A 14385-nucleotide genomic window follows, 5' to 3' on the forward strand; every position below is an offset into this window, starting at 1 on the left:
AGCACCATGGCACCCAGCTAATTTTTGCATTTTTAGTGTCGAGGGAATTTCACCATGTTGGCCAGCCTGATCTCGAACTCCCAACCTCAAGTGATCCACCCATCTTGGCCTCCCAAAATGCTGGGATTACAGGCATGAGCCACCGCGCCCGGCCTAGAATTGATTCTTTAATCCCAGCACTTTGGGAGGCCGAGGCGGGTGGATCACGAGGTCAAGAGATGGAGACCATCCTGGTCAACATGGTGAAACCCCGTCTCTACTAAAAATGCAAAAAATTAGCTGGGCATGGTTGTGCGTGCCTGTAATCCCAGCTACTCGGGAGGCTGAGGCAGGAGAATTGCCTGAACCCAGGAGGCGGAGGTTGCGATGAGCCGAGGTCGCGCCATTGCACTCCAACCTGGGTAACATGAGTGAAACTCCGTTTAAAAAAAAAAAAAAAAAAAAATTCAAACCTCTCCCTGAACTATATTCTCAGACTTAACAGCAAACACTTCTGATCCCACCGCATCGCTGCAACCTAACATCACTCATCACCATCTCTGTACATTTTCCACAAAATCCCATAATCCTTCAACTAGCAGATCAATTCCACCTTCTCCATTCTGGATGAATAGGGACACCTTGGAGCAAATTCAAAAAAGTAGCAACAATGATAGACAGGGGCCTTAAAAGCATGTTCTTTCAGGAAAGTTTGAAGAAATTGAGATGCTTAACCATGGAGAAGATTTAATGATTGGAGTGTTGTCATGGGAAAATAGATTACACTTGTTGGCCAGGTCCAAGAGCAATAACTATGGCCAATTCTTGGGAATTAGAAGAAGACACTTTTGGCCAAAATGACTAAGAACTATTTCACCAAAGACTGGTAGAATGTTTCTTGTATTTTTTAATTAAAAATTATTTTTTAATCAAAAAAGAATTCATGTTCAGTTATAGGATTCTTTTTTAATTGAAAAGAATTCTTTTTTATTTGAAAATTAAAATTCCTTTCAATTAAAAAAGAATCTTGTAATTGGAAATAATTCTTTTTTAATTAATTCTTTTTTAATTGTTCTTTTTTCAATTCAAAATGGAAAATGTTTAAATCTATCAAAGGCTGTGCTATTTGCTTTTTATATGCATCATCATATGTGAGTCATTTAACAAGTCTGATAGTTGTTATAATTCCCATTTCACATTAAAAAAAAGACATTTAGCATAAATACCTTCCCCAATATATCACAGTTAAAGACTTGGCAGAGGCGGCATCCAAACCCACTTCCGTCTGACTGCAGAGTCCATGCTATCCAGCACCTAGTAACTTGCCCTAGTCAACCGCTCATCTTTGGAAGTGTGAAAACAAAGTCTGGATTATACTCAGGGGAACAGTAGAATGGGATGCTAAGCAGCTGATGAGCTGTTGAATGAAAACATCTTTTTATTGTCAGTGTTCAGTTTCCTTTAATGATCCCCATCTTCGTGAAGGGCAGGTACAGGCTGCTAGGCAATAGTGAAAAATGATCTCTTGGAGATCTTGCCCTGACTGAAGGATTGCCCAAATGCTTGAAGACCCCCTCCCAGGAAAAGTACTCTCCAACCATTGTCTGGGTCTCCTTCCTTCAACAATCCAGCTTCTGCCTTTTATATAACTTAGAGTCTACCTGCCAATCTGGACTCAGCGGAAAGGCAAACTCCTGGCCTTGGAAGACCCAGACTCCAGAAATGGACCTACTATTGTTGATTCCAAAGAAGATGACAGTGGCAAAGGCATCTTCTTCAGCTTATCCAATGGCTGGAACATTCCAGCGATTCATGAAGAACTCATGAAGGTCTGGATGAGTTCTTCATGAGAACTTCAGGGAAGCGATACTCAGAGTACCACAGGGACCAGCCAGCTTTATCAAAGTGCTCCCCAAAACATGGCAGTGCCTCAGAAAGTGGTCCTTGATGGAGTACTTGTGCTTAAATTCATCCAGCTTAAAGATATTCTTGAGCTGCTCACATTCCTTCATCTCCGCCTCAGAAGCAGGGACGGCCACCTTTTTCCCCTGCTTCTCCTCCTTCCACTCCTTCTTTTCTTCCCATGAACCCTTCCCTTTCCATGGAGCACCCTTTTTAGGCTGGCTCTCTGCAAACATTTTAGCATCAAAGTGGGCTGTGTTCTCACATAGTTTGACTTCCACCCAAGACAGCCCGGAACAGGGGCTGGTAAATGTAGGTGAGGAACCAGCAGTTGGTAATGGGAAAGGCCTGGTAGAAAGAAGGATCTAGAACCTACCTGCTTATAGAGTCACAACAAGGTACAGATAACTATGTCAGCCAATGTCACTTGTTCACCCACCAGAAAAGTCCCCATCTTCAAGTGAGCATCTAGCAGCCCCAGACCTCACCTCACCTCCTCCCCTGCTTCCTGGGTGGCCTGTTTGTTGCGGTGCATTTTGCCCAAGGTGGGAACACCCAAGTACTGGCCATCATCAACAAAGCTCACTCATGCACCGTCTGGGCTGCCGCCTCTGGAACATTTCCCCTCAGCTCCTCATTGCTCACACAGGTGGCAATAGTACTGCTCTCTCATACAGAGAATCCATCGTCACCCTCAAATGCTAGAGTCTTGTGGGAAGCAAATCCAGGGGTATGGTTGCTTTGGCCAAAGTGGAAAATGAAGTGGTGCGCAGAGCACGTGAATCTGAGCCCCGCATTACTGAGCAGGGATGAGGACCTGCTCATCATACACTTGCCCTCTAGTTTTCAGGACATGTGTTCAGGCTCCCAGCCACCTTGGTGATTACATAGAGAAGAAGGCCAGTCTCTCCACACTGCAGCAAAATAAACAAAATCATCTTTTTTTTTCTTTTGAAACAAAGTTTCGCTTTTGTCACCTAGCCTGGAGTGCAATGGCACGATATCTGCCCACTGCAACCTCCGCCTCCCAGGTTCAAACAATTCTCCTGTCCCTGCCTCTGGAGTAGCTGGGATTACAGGCACCAGCCACCACACTCAGCTAATTTTTATAGTTTTAGTAGGGACCAAGTCTTACTATGTTGGTCAGGCTGGTCTCAAACTCCTGATCTCATGTAACTCACCTGTCTTCACCTCCCAAAGTGCTTGGATTGTGGGCGTGAGCCTCTGCATCCGGGGGAAAACATCTTTGAGAACAATTACAACTGTGAGATTTTAGCCTTCCAAATCACGTGGGAACTTTAAGTTTGGATTAGTTTCACGACATTCAGAGATGAGTTTAACAGGATAGTTATGATGGAAGCAGCAGAATTAGCGAACGCAGAGTGTAATTTCTTCCTTTATCCTATGTATGCCAGCATTACAGATGTGTCTTATTCTGCTTTATATTAGAGTTCTTTACATTTAAGGTACTTCAGAAGTGGACATGGGATGTCAACGCCCATGTTTCACAGACATGCAAGCCCTTGGAGAGATGCGGAACCTGATGGGATCTATTTCCTTTCATTCTACCATCTCCAGGCACCACTATAAGGCTCATCCCACCATTACACTGAAATTTTTTCTGTAGGTGAGTAAAGACTTCCTTGTTTCTAGATTAGTAAAGCATCCCAAACTTTATCTTCTTAGATCTCTAAGCAGTAGCCAACACACCAGGACAGTTCCTCTTTTCATAAACTCTCTCTTTCCTTGGTTTCTATGAGATCTAAGTATGCTTCTTTTTCTTTTTTCTCTTGAGTAGCCTTTTTGAAGTTTCTCCTGCAGGGCTTTCTTTCTATGTGTGATGCTCAAGAGCACCTAAGTGTTCTTCTCTTCTAATCCTACCCACTATCCCTGGAGAGTCTCATCTGCTCTATGGTTTTTGTTTTGTTTTTCCTTTTGTAAAATGATGACCCCAAATCCATCTCTCAAGTGAAGCCCTCCCTTCTGGTCTTAAGGTTTATATTTACTCATACAAAATTCCTAATTACCAATCATCTCCAATGTAAAGTCTCAGAATCACTTTAAATTCAACATGTCCAATATGGAACCCATGATTTTCCCCTTGTCCCCACTGTACCTAGCTCTCTTCACTGGGTATCTACAGTGCTGGGTAATATACCACAACCACACTGCCACCAAAAATAGAAACATACTTGACATTTCTTTTGCCCTCACACAACAAATCGAGTCATCACTGACACCTGTCAGTGGGACTGACTGAATATCATTCGAATCTAGTAGTTCTCTATTGAAATGGCAATGCTTCAGGGAGGCACTTTGTAATTCTATGGAGGACTGAATGTGCTGGTGGTGTTGTACCCATATTCAAATATGTATTATGTTGTTACTTATTTTAATTCTTATTAGTGTTAGTTTTAAATTTTTATGAATTTCTGAAATTATGTGTGTTAGTAGGATATTTCATCTACTGATTTTAATAGAATGTAAGGTATATTACAAAATATGTCAAGATTGCAGCATTAACGTTGATAAAGTTACAAAAATTTACTGCTCAAGTCCATCGACTTAGTTACCTTACCACTGGCTCTAACCCCATCTCCAAGCACTATCATCATGGGCATTATTATGATAGCAATGTGATTATAATGGTAACAATGATTTCCTAAATGGTCTCTTTGCCTTCAGTCTTGGCTCACTCTCATTTTCTACTACTGATCAAAGAAACTGGAAAATATAATCTGATCATGTCACTTCTCTATTTAAAATCCTTGCAGATTGCTCTTAGAAAAAGTCCCAACCATTTTAAAAACTTCACAGAATTCTGGGTGAGTCAAGCCCTAGATATTTTTCAGTTTCTCTTTACTCCACTCCGTGACACCTTACTTCAAGTCCCTGTGCCACTGAACTACTTAAGTTTCTCATTTGTTGCCATGATTTTCCCTACCCGTAAACCCTTGCCTGACTCCCACTTATCTCTCACATCTCAGCATAGATAACTTTCCTTGGGGAGATTTCCTTTGTCTTCCTTTACCTGTGCACAATATTCTATTATAATAATTATAATGCTGAAGCATAATTCCCTGCTGAGTTTGTTCGTTCCCCACCCCCCTGACTAAAATGTAGGTCCCATGGTCACAGAGATCCAATCTACTCTTGTGCACAGTATATTTCCTGATACTTTGCAGGTTACAAAATATCTGTTGACAAATGAACAAATCAGATAAATAAGCAGTGAACAGGAACCGGGTTCCCATATTTCAGACTGGAACCCTGTTGGATGCATTTTTATTCATGATTTTCATATCAGATAGAAGTGAGTTTAAGCCCTAACTCTGCCACTTACTAGTACATTGACAATAGAGTAGTTAATTAAAATGTTCACACCTTAGTTTGTTTTATTGTATCATTGCTGTTGTTGTTTTTTTTTCTTTTTAGTAATTTATAAAATGAGAATAATAACATCCACACTGACCTACATTTAGGGGTAGGGCAATTGTAAAGAAATAAAGAAAGCTTGAGTTCCCACCTGGGAGGAGGCATTAGGAATGGGATTTATTTGTATTATACTCTATTGAGCCATTCAATCAAGAGAGACAAAAGGATACCTGATAGTGTACAACTTGTTTGGGGTTGTTGTTTTTTAAATGCACCTTTGGGCTCTGGGTTGTTGTTAATGGCAGCTGTTCACAGATCAGTCACAAATAGCTTGGGGAAGGAGGCATGTAAAGAATAAAGGGTGGTGGCCAGATTATTTCTAGCCATCCTCATGCACAAACACATACCTGTCTGTCATGTATGGAAATGCCTCAGAATGTGGGCCCAGCCCAGACTTCAACAAAAGCATCTGGTTTCAAAGATTGAGGGAATATAAAAACAAACTCAGAAATCACTTCTTCAGTCACAGAATGCCAGGGCTAGAAGAAACTCTAGTCATTATTCCACCCAACCTTGTCATTGAAAAATGAAGAAACTTGGGCCCAGGAAGAGGGGAAAGAGGTATTCAAGATTACCCAGAAAGTTTGCTGCAGAACTGGCGTGTAAACATAACCACTAGTTCACATATAGTCTAATCACTACACCACCAACAAGGCTATTATAATTTTTTCCTTTGTTAGAGTATAATTTACACATAAACATTGCAGTATATGTTATATACAGTTTAAATTTACTCGTTTAAGTAAGTTCTGTGAGTTTTGTCAAACACAATTTTGTCCTCAGACTATACTCATGACATAAAATGTCCATCATCCAAAAGAATTCCTTCGTGCTAATTGAGAGGAAGCCTTCCCCTCCCTGCTCAGCCCCTAACCACCAAAGTTCTGCTTTTTGTTGCTATAGTTTTTCCTTTTTCAGAACATTATAGAAATGAAATTAGAATTATACAGTTGCAGCATTTTGAGTCTGGCTCCTACCACTTAGAATAATACTTCTGAATTCATTCATGGTGTTGCACAGATTCGTGATTCATTCCTAATGGTGCTGAGTAATATTTTATTATGTGGATGTACTGGAGCTTAAGTTTAGGGCTATTGCAGCCACTGTAAACATTCATGTGTGGTTTTCGTGTAAACATAAGTATTGATTTCACTGGAGTATATATCTAAAAGTGAGATTGCTGGGTATATATTTATAACCATATAAGTATATACCCAGCAAGATACATGGTCATAAGTGTATGGTTATATAAGTTTATATACTTATATACTTAAATATATACTTAACTGTATTTATATGTTTAAGTATTTATTTAACTTACTTTTTTTTTCTTTTTTCTTTTTCTTTTTTTTTTTTTTTTCTAAGACAGGGTTTCACCATGTTGGCCAGGCTGCTCTTGAACTCCTGACCTCAGGTGATCTACCTGTCTCAGCCTCCCAAAGTGCTGAGATTACAGGCGTGAGCCACCATGCCTGGCCTATTTAACTTTATAAGAAACTGCCAAACTGTTTTCTTACATTACATTCCCACCAACAATGTATGAGAATTTTAGTTTCTCTATATACTCTTTAGCACTTGCTATTTTTAAAATTTTTTTTGAGTTCTTTTACTTTGTTTTTAATTTTTTTAGTTTTAGATAGGTGGGTAGCAATATCTCATTATGGTTTTGATTTTCATTTCTTTAATATCAAACAGTGCAGAGTATCTTTTCCTATACTTGTCCTCCTCATGTCTACTCTGAATTTCTATTCAAATATTTTGCCCCTTTTGTTTAAATTGGGTTGTTTTCCTATTAGTTTTGAAAATATAATTTATATATATCAGCTCCAAATCCTTTAACAGATATATGAGTTTTTTCCTAATCTGTGGCTTGTCTTTGCTGTTTCTTAACAGTGTATTTCTGTCTTTGTCAATCATGTTTTTGGTATTACATCTAAAAAAACCTTTAATCGAAGATACAAAGACTTCCTCCTGTAATTTTTTTCAAGAAATTTTAGAGTATAAGTTTTTACACTTAGGACTGTGACTCATTTTGAGTTACTTTTTACGTAACAAGATATAAATCAAGATCTATTCCTTATTTCTTTTTGTCCAATTGCTTCCCCTCATCTGTTGAAAAGTACCTTTTCTTCATTGGTGATCTGTGCACCTTCATTGAAAAGCAGTTGACCATACAAATGTGAGTACCTCTCTGGACTGAATTCTGTTTCATCAATATGCTTTGCCTTTCTATAATATAATACTGTTTTAATCACTGAGCTTTATAGAAGCCTTGATATCAGTTTGAGTGGTGCCTCAGATTTTGTTCTACATGGTTTTATTGTTTTCAAAAAAATTTTGGTTATTCTAATTATTTGCCTTCTGTTTAATATTAAAATTAGTTTGCCTGTTTTTATACAAAATAATGCTAGAATTAGGATTAGATCTCTGTTGAATCTATAGATCACTTTGGGAAAAATCAACATCTAATTAATGAACACAATAAATATCTTTATTTATTTAGGGGTCATTTTTTGTTTCTTTTAACAGAACTGCATAGTTTTAAGCAAATATAATTTGTAGTTATTTTGTTAGATATATCTAAGTATTTTATAGTTTTGGTGCTATTAGAAAAGGTACATTTTAATTTCAACTTGCAATTGTTCTGTCCAAGTATGTAGAAATGCAATTGGTTTTTGTGTATTAAACATGTGTTCTTCAACCCTGTTCAATGCACTTATTATTTCTAATAGTATTTTTGTACATTCTTTGAGATTTTCCGCATAGCCAGTCATGCCTTCTGTAAATACTGAAGTTTTAACTCTCCCTTTTCAATCCCTTTAGCTCTTTTTCTTCCATTATTGCACTAGTAAGGACCTCCAGTCCAACATCAAAAAGGAATAGGGAGAGAAGATATTTGTGTCTTGTGCTTGATCTTAGAGGGAACACATTAATCTTTCATCATTAAATGTGATGTTAACATCTTTAAATTAACATCTTTAATGTTAACATCTTTGTGGATGTTCCTTGTCACGTAGAGGAATTTCCCTTTTATGGCTAGTCTTCTGAGAGTTATATACATACTTAAACACATACTACAATATATATATATATGTAACATATATGTGCATATTATATAATAAATATTGAATTTTGTTAAATGACTTTTCTATGTCTATTGAAATGACTATATGCTTTTTTAAATCTTTGACCATATGGTAAACTGGATTTATTGATTTTCAAATGTTGAATAAGATTTGCATTTCAGATATAAACCCTACTTAGTTGATTTGTTAGTACTGTCTTCGGGCTTTTTATTTTTATGTTTCTGAAGGATATTAATTTGTAATTTTCTTGTGTTGTCATTTCTCATTCTGATTTTGGCATCAGGCTAATGTTAGCCTCACAAAATGATTGGACCAATAAACTCGATGAAGTGTGCTCAGCATCATTAGCCACTAGGGAAATGCACATTAAAAGCAAAATTATATACCACTCTGTACCTACCTCGATGACTAGAATAAAGAAGATGCAATAACAAGGGTAGGACTTAATATGGAGAAACTGAATTCTCATAAATTGCTGGTGGGAATGTTAAATAGTGTAGATGCTTGTAAGAGTCTAGAAGTTTCTCACAAATTAGTAATTCCATTCCTACATGTATACCCAAGAGAAATGAAAATATGTGTTCATTCATATACTTATTCAGGAACGTTCATGGCAGCATTATTCATAACAGCCAAATAGTAGAATAAACCAAGTGTTTATCAATAGGTAAATGGCTAAATAAAATGTGGTATATCTATACGTTGGAATATTATTAAGTAGTAATAAAGAATGAGGTGCTAATACATACTATTACACAGAAGAACCTTGAATACATTACGATAAGTAAGAAAAGCTGGACACAAAAGTCACATATTGTATGATTTGTTTTATATAAAATTTCAGTGGCAGAGGTAATTCCAGAGTCCCACTAGAACAATAGCCAAAGCTCAAGCCAAGGAATCAGGTATCAACAAGGAAGGCAGTTAAGAGTCCAGTGGCTTTTGTTTTTGTAGCAGCTGGAGCTATGGCTGAGGGTGGAGGCAACATTCCAAAACAGGTACTATGTCATGCCTCACTTCGGTGCATAGGATGGAGTGAAGGGAACATTAAAAAATACCTATAAATTAATTACATGGGAATAGCGACTCCCCCTAAAGTAAGAAGTCCATAGTACCAAATTAGTGGTGTAAATATTTCTATGCCAATTACGAATCATTTATCTATACCAGATAAGGGTATAATAATACCTAAATTATAAGTTTTTGTGGGACCAAATGAGGTAACAGATACATAATTGATAAGAAAGCTGTAAATTAACAAACTATAAGTTGAAAACTACAAACTGAAGAGTAACTCTGACTAATTAAAGTAGGTTTGTCTACTGAGTCAATAATAGAGGTAACATAGATTCGTAAAAAACTATCAGTTAATCTAAAAGTAGGCCAAAAGATGGAAAATAAAACATCTAGCAACACTGTAATTAAAAGCAATTATATTAATAATAACATAATGTAAGCAATCTAAACACATTAATTATAAAACAGACATAGTCAGATTATGCTTTTTACAAACAAAATCCACTTTAAATATAAGAACATAGATGAGAATAAGTGAATGTAAAAAGATATATCATCAAACACGCAAAAAAACTTGAACTGGTTATATTAATATGAGAACAGATAGTATTCAGAGCAAGGAATATTATCAGAGATAAAAAGGAACATTGTGGCCAGCAAGGAGGTTCATGTCTGTAATCCCAGCACTTTGCGAGGCCGAGGCGGGCGGATCACAAAGTCGGGAGATCGAGACCATCTTGGCCAACATGGTAAAACCCAGTCTCTACTAAAAATACAAAAAATTAGCTGGGTATGGTGGCATGCACCTGTAGTCCCAGCTACTTGGGAAGCTAAGGCAAGAGAATCGCTTGAACTCAGAGGCAGAGGTTTCAGTGAGCTGAGATCGTGCCACTGCAATCCAGCCTGGGTGACAGAGTGAGACTCTGTCTCAAAAAAAAAAGGAACATTGCACATTGCATAATCAGAAAGGGAGTCAATTAACTAAGAAAACATAACAATCCTACAAGTATATGCAAGCAACAACAGATCCTCAAATCTATAAAGTAAAAACTGACAGACAAGAAAAGCGAAGTATACAAATTTCAAATTCTAATTGGAGACTTCAAGACGAGCCTCTCAGTGATTGACAGAATAAGCAGATAGAAAATCAGTAAAGATACAGAAAACCTGAATATCACAATTAATAAAAATGATCTAATTAACATTTATAAAATACTCTAACTTAAATATAAATTTTTAGTATGTGCTATTAATCAGGATAGACTTCATTGAGTCATTCAACCAACTTAACAAATTTAACAAAATTGAAATAATGCAAAGAAGGCTTTCGTAACTTAATGGCAGTGGCAGGTATATAAACAATAACTTATGACAATATAATAGAGGTGTGCACAATGAGCACACAGGAAAAGTGACTAATTCTACCATGGAGTAAGTCAGGGATGTGGTTACAATGTCTTTCTGAAGGTTTTAATGTGGGAAGGATGAACTGGTGGGGTTGAACTATATCGAGCAGAACAAGTAGGGTGATAAAATAAGTAAAGATCTGGAGCATGTCTGCTAAAGCAAAACAGGAGATGACATGGTTAGAGAGTGCTGGGAGGTGATCATGCAGACAGCATTTGTTAGATGTACATGACACTAAGCTTCTTATAGCATGATTTCATTCATACTTTATTGATATTTTATTTCAGATTTATTAAAATGTTATGGCACGGATGCTCTTATTGTCTTTATATTGAAGATGGAGAACTAAAGTTTAGAGAGTATAAGCAAACTGCCAAATCACATTTTTAGTAGCTGAGAAGATATTCAACTATTCAACAACTAGGGTGCAAACCCCAACCCAGCCTAGTAGACTGGATATGAGCATCCCAGTACGTGCCAGGTAAATGCCAGTCCTGGCGAAGTCAGAAATTGAATGCAGACTACCTGACTCTAGAAATTACTCTATACTGCTCCTAAAGTAAAGCTGGAGATATCGACTGTGAACGAAATATGAAAGGCCTTATTTATATGCAGTCAAGGGCTATGAAATCATTAGAGAAATGACAGAGGATGTAAACATACTTATGTTTTAGAATGATGAAAATGGCAGCAATGTGGAGGACAGCCTGGAATGGGGAGAGGCAAACATCAGAGAGACCTTAGATTGCTATTGCAAGAGTCAAGACAAAATCCCAAGCTACGACACTTTTTGCAGAAGTCAAAGAAGTTGATAAATTTTAAGGATATTTGAGAGGAAAATTGATAGCACTTTGTGAGAAAATTGGTTCTGTGGGGAAAAAACAGTTAAAGAAAATTCACATTCTAACATAATTTGATGAATGGCAATGTCCTTATCTGAAATTCTAATTAGGAAACAGGAAGAGAGAAAAAATTCTTAGCTATGAGTTTAAATATTTAATGATTTTTTACTCCCTACCCCCAAACATTCTCTGTTCCTTTTCTCTTCTCTTGCACCTCCATTTTTTTCTTCCAACGTGTTCATTCATTAAAACATATTTTGAGATTCAGTTAGTTCACTTCAATCTTCACTTCTAATAACACTGAAGAATTTGAGGTTCATTCCTAGAAATATGCTGTGCTCTTCCATGCTTCTGCATCTCTGTAGATGTCATTCCTCTTACCTGAGGTGTCTTCTCCACACCTTGGTTGCATAGTGAACACCTACTCAGTTGCTTTTCAAGGCCCATACTATGATATGTCCATGACCCCCTCCCACAGGAAATGTTAACCACTCCCTGTTAGGCTTCTATAGGAATCTATTCACAACTCCATTAACATTTCTCATATTTAAATTGCAATTATTTGGTTACATGTTTGCCTCCTCAACAAAGGTAGGTCAGGGACTGTTGTTTTGTATTTTCTTGTTCCCAGTGACTAGCAGAGTACTTGGCAAATAGTACAAGCTCAATAAATGTTCATGGAAAAAAGTAACTGTTGAATGGATCTGTGGCATGAAGATTGACTAACGTTAAAGCTACATAGAGGAAGGTGGTTAAGGTACCAAAGAGTGTGACTGCTCCTCGGCATGCAGACACCATGATAATAAGACCCCTAGCTGAAACTGCATCCATCTCTTCCAACACTAGTCTGAAACTTTAGCTGGAATGAACCAAGAACAAGCCAGGGGTTTATGATTTCCTTATGAGGCTTGCAAGGAGAAAACATATTCCAGATGTGACATTAAAGAGGAACCAGAGGCCTTTAATAACTTCTAATTTCCACCTATGATTTCAGCTTCTCACATACTACTCTTTAGTCATTTATGTAACCTCTCTCAGTCCTATTCTGCACTCCCTGATCACAGGTTTTTTTAATAAGAAAAGAATTATGAGGGCTTCTTCAGATAGATTCACAAATAAATTTACCAGACGCCCTGTTAAATTTAAATTTCAGCTAAAAATATAAGAAAAAATTAATTTCAGCTAAACAACAAATAGCTTTTAGCATAAGTATTCCTGTAAAATATTTGGTATATACTTATCCTAAAAAATAATCCTCATTATTTATCTGAAATTCACATTCAGTTGGGCAGCATGTATTTTATCCTACAAGGATATAAAAGACACCGTGTAACCTGTATGTTTGCCATTTCTAACTGAGCTAAAACATAGTGAATGAAATAGACAAGAAATATATAGAGGGCCTAATGAAAAAAGCAGAGTTGGCACAGATGAACCTGTGGGCAAACAGGTTGGTAACATGGTGTTCCTTGCTTGGCCCAGGCATTTTGCCAGTAGCATTCATGAGCACATGCAGTGCAATTTAACAGAATAGCTAAAAGCAGGAACACTGAAATCACATGTTCTTGGGTCCAATTCTCTGCTCTGGCTCAGATACGATTTGTAACCCTGGGAAAACTCCTCTAAGCTTAAATTTTCTTATATAAAAATGAGGATAGCAATGGTAGCCTCTCAACAACTTCATTGATACATTGTATCTAACTAGGCACCTGACCAGAGGAGGTAGCCTATAATTATTGGTGGTGGTGGTGGTGGAGGAGGTGGTGGTCCTAAAATGTTACTCCCTCCTCTAAGACAACTCAGTGTAGACTAGACTAGAATAGAATAAAATAATCTATTATTTATTTTTCACTTAGTATTTGTAAGGCACTGTACTAGGTTTACAAATTTTCTTATCTAATCTTCAAAACAACACCAAGAGGTATCATTATTTCTGTTTTGTAGACCCTGGATCCAGGACACAGAGAAATTAGAAAATATTTTAAAGTTACAGTGTCACACAGCTTGTAAGTGGCAAATCTGAAATTCAGACTCTGTTCTGTGTGATCCCAAAACACATACTTTTAACCACCAGTGCCACCCCAAATTGTAATTCTTTTCTACTTTGAGAAAAAAAAAAAAAAAAAAAAAAAACCTCAGAAGAACAGTAGTTGAGTTGAATTGGGCTGGTAGTGACTAAAAAAATCTACAGATGTACACAAACAGATTTCTCTGTTCTTTTTTCCACTAAGGGAAAGTAAGGCTGGTTGGTATAGGGAATAGAAAGAATTGTCTGCACCAGCATATTTTTACCTGCATCTCTGCTCACCTTACCACGCCCAGAAATACATGGTTTAGATTATTCTCTTATAACAGAGTTCTAAGATGAAAAGTTTGGTTTACAATTCTCCTAGCCTCAATCCTAAAGAATTTCCCACGATCATAGTAGGTTACAGGTTTGTTCAAAAATGCGAAATGAGATTTAAAAGTATATGACCCATTATTTTGACATAACAATACAATAACATATCAATATTTTTGCCAGCTTTAAAATGCTATGATTTTTCCTTTATTCTTAACTTAGTGGCATGTGGTTGTCATGCTAACAGACATGGATGTAAAACTTTCTTAAAAAGACTAGTACTGATGTCAACATTTGAGGACACACCTGCATAAATCAGCCAGTTTTGATATAGAGAGTTAATGAAAAAGGACCATTATAATGAAAATCTCTTTTA

At 37.0% G+C, this 14385-nt stretch overlaps 1 pseudogene; it reads right to left on the minus strand.

The window, feature by feature from the left end:
* Window positions 1-1479: 1479 nt before the first annotated feature.
* On the minus strand, window positions 1480-2416 carry LOC116531611 (annotated as a pseudogene).
* Window positions 2417-14385: the final 11969 nt, after the last annotated feature.

The sequence above is a fragment of the Sapajus apella genome, unplaced genomic scaffold (assembly GCF_009761245.1).
Source record: "Sapajus apella isolate SASKATOON/1434 unplaced genomic scaffold, GSC_monkey_1.0 scaffold71, whole genome shotgun sequence".
Classification (NCBI taxonomy): Eukaryota; Metazoa; Chordata; class Mammalia; order Primates; family Cebidae; genus Sapajus; species Sapajus apella.